The 3,182-nt window shown below is 56.2% G+C and overlaps 1 long non-coding RNA gene across 2 annotated transcripts; it reads right to left on the bottom strand.

Annotated features, from left to right (window-relative positions):
- Positions 1-304: 304 nt before the first annotated feature.
- Positions 305-2,862, bottom strand: LOC111823945. Of its 2 annotated transcripts, none has more exons than XR_002827050.1 (2): positions 2,371-2,862; positions 305-962 (listed from the first exon to the last, which is right to left on the bottom strand). It is a non-coding gene; the product is annotated as an uncharacterized LOC111823945 (long non-coding RNA). The 2 variants fall into 2 exon arrangements; XR_002827049.1 differs by lacking the exon at positions 2,371-2,862 and adding an exon at positions 1,512-2,158.
- Between the last annotated feature and the right edge of the window lie 320 nt (positions 2,863-3,182).

Genomic DNA, 3,182 nt, shown 5'->3' on the forward strand with positions numbered 1-3,182 from the left:
TCGGTGGAGAGACAGCTGGTATCTCAAAAAACTCGTTAGTCGGGACACTCGTAAGTCACGGCCCCACTGTACTTCCAAAACCTATGGCACCTTCAAAGGGCAGAGGTCAAACCATTGTGTTAGAGACTGAGGAGGGGCCCCGGAGTGGGCCTTCCAACCAACTGACTGGTGCTGGTGGGTCACATGACCCTTTGAGACCTCAGCCTTCTCATCTGGGAAGTGGGGTGGTGGTGTCCTCACCGGGAGGCTGTGGGAAGGAAATATCACCAGTAGAGTACGTGCAGTACAGACACATAATAAGAGCTCAATAAATAATAACTATAATGATTCATTAAGTTTAGTTTTCCAATGAGCACCGGCCTCCCGCGGTGTCCCTGTGAGCTCTGCGGTGTGTGTTCTGGGTCAGTTCCTGAGCTGACAGGCACGCCTGCGATGACTCATGTTCTGCAGGGCTATTTCAGGAACCTGTGTAAGTGGAATCACACAGAATTTGTTTTATTTCACTCAGCATAATGTCCTCAAGGTTCCTTCGTGTTGTAGCCTGTGTCAGAATGTCCTTCCTCTTTATGGCTGAATAATACCCATTGTGTATAGATGCCGCCTTTGTTTACCCGCGCACCTGCTGGTGGCACTGGGGTGGCTTCCACCTCTGGCTGTTGTGAACAACGCTGCTATGGATGTGGGTGTGCGAATATCTGTTCCAGGCTCTGCTCTCCGTGGTTCTGAGCATGTCCGCAGAGGTGACAGTGCTGGATATGGCGATCCCGTGTTTAATTTCTTGGAGGAATGACGAATGTTGTATTTTAAATCACGGGTTTGAGAATACAGTGTCAAAAGTCAGCCCCATCGGGCAGAATGGAAAAAGCGCCCCATCTTGTCAACCCAGACAGACCGGCCTGGAATCCTTACTGTTTGCGATGACCACCGAGTTACCTCGCTTTTCAGAGCCTTGGTTTTCTTGCCTGTGAAATGGAAGTGATACCGTCCATCTCACATCTGCGGGGTTTTGAGACGATCTGACTTAACTCGGAAAGTGCCAAAGCTGGTGGCTTAGAGCCAGCAAAAGTCACCCTGCACCTGGTTTGTGCCCCGAGAGCCAGACACAGTTTTTGTGTTTTTCAAGGGCTGTGAAAGGACAAGGATGGCAGAGGCAGGAGTGGCTGCAGAGCCCCGTCCTTCGTGGGAAGATGCTTGCGAGGCCTCTTCACTTGTGCGGATGGGGGGCCCTGTGGTCAGAATACTTGGGTGCAATGAGCCTGGTAACCTGGGCACATCTGTGCCTCGGTCTCCCCATTTATTAAGTGGCATGATACCGCCTCCCCCCCACCCCCCCATGGCTCGTGGTCTAACCGCCCTGAGCTTCTGCTCATCACGGCCACACGGGCTGCTTCTAGCACATTCCACAGGGGCAGGGATTTTATATGCTTTGTTTGCTGCTGTTTCCTGTGTGCTTGGAACCGAACTTCGCAGAGAGCAGGCACTCAGTACATTTTTGCTGAGCAAATTCAGACCTCACTGGGTTAGGTGAGAACCACATGCGTTGATACAGGAAATTCACTGAGACGGTGCCGGGACAGGTGAGCGCCGGGTGCAGTCGCTGCCGAGGGGGCAGGAGGTCCACAGGGCAGGTTCTCGGGGGCATCTGCTCTGCACACCGCCTGTGCCCAACGTAACATGTGGATAAGATGGTCGGAGACACAGCAGAACAGGCCAGTGAGCCTCCCGGAGGCTGACACACGGGGTGTGGTGCCAGCAGGCTGTGGACCAGCTGGTGATCCAAGGCAAAGAGTCAGCTTCCTGGGGACCTGCCCAACTGGTCCCCACACCTTCCTGAGCATCCCCAGCAGGTGGCCACAGGCGGGGAAATGGCAGGGCCTGCTTGGTGCAGTGTGTTCTGGGAACAGAGCCACCCTCTGCAGAAGCCGTTTCCCCACCAAGACCACTCTGCCCTGTGGCCCTGATGGTAACGCCCAGGGAAGGAGCCCTCCCCTTTTCATAGGCAAAGGCGCTGAGGCGCCCACTCAGCTCACTGTTACCATGGAGCGTTGCCAGGCCCTGACCCCAGGCAGGTAACCGTGGGGGCTCCTGCTGTGCAGAGAATGGGGGCCTTGAAGATGCTGGAGGACCCAAGGATGGGGGGTTCTTCTCGAGCTGAGGCCCAAGGCGGGGGCAGGACTGGAGGGGGGGGGGTGGGAGACTGACTTTCTGTTGTGGAGATGGCTCTGCTTGGCTGCCTGCACTGTGGGTGCTCCTCCTCCTGCTCCTGCCCTGGCCCCTGCCCCTGCCCCGGGGGACAGAGGGCTTTAGATGTCAAACCCCAAAGCTTTAAAGAGCTTGTTTACTGAGCTCCATGGATCCCTAGGGCCTTACCTCTGGGCCATTCAGGGGCCGGCTCCACCTCGCAAATGTGCTGACCTGATTTTTGTCCCACGTGTTCCCAGCACAGAGCCAGCGGCTGGGCTGCAGGGTGGAGGGAAGGGGCGGGCGGAGGTGGGTGGAGGAGCAGGTATGCATGGCTTTGTTGACAGGAAAGTGAAATGATGTCATGGAGCAAGTGTCTCCCTCAACAAGAAACGCGAGTTGAGCGGCATGCCCGCAGCGCGAGGACTGCCAGCAGCCCGCTAAGAGGCTAACAGACCGGAGTCCAGGCAGCCGAGGAGGTGGGAGGAGGTGGGAGACACCGCCCCTCCAGCAGGCGAAGAAGCGGCAAGTGGACTCTGTGAGGGACAGAGGGACAAGCGGGGAGCCCTGTGGACGGGAACCCAGGCCCGCACACCTTCCGCGCCCACGCAGAGAAGAGGGCAGTTACCAGAAAAGGAGGAGCAGGGAACAGGCTCCTCCACCTGCCAAGCCACAGCCTACCGTGACCTCGGACTTTCCCCTCAGCCACCTGGCAAGACAAGAAAATGGGAATTAGGATTTTTAATTTTTTTTTTCAGATAAGGAATTCTAAACCTGCAGGAATGGGAATGAAAAGTCAGCCGCCCAGCCGGTGAGCAGCAGCGTAGAGAGGGCTGGGTGGGCTCCGCGTGCCAGGCCACACTGCCTTACCCTCAGGGGCATTTCTGGTTAAATAATGGCGGATGCAAGAGACCTTTGCAAACTGGCCACTTGGAAGGAAGGAAAGAAACCCCATGTTTAAAGAGCTTGCTTACTGAGCATGTGCGTACAGGTCCGGCATC

This window comes from Myotis lucifugus, unplaced genomic scaffold (assembly GCF_000147115.1).
Source record: "Myotis lucifugus unplaced genomic scaffold, Myoluc2.0 scaffold_761, whole genome shotgun sequence".
Classification (NCBI taxonomy): Eukaryota; Metazoa; Chordata; class Mammalia; order Chiroptera; family Vespertilionidae; genus Myotis; species Myotis lucifugus.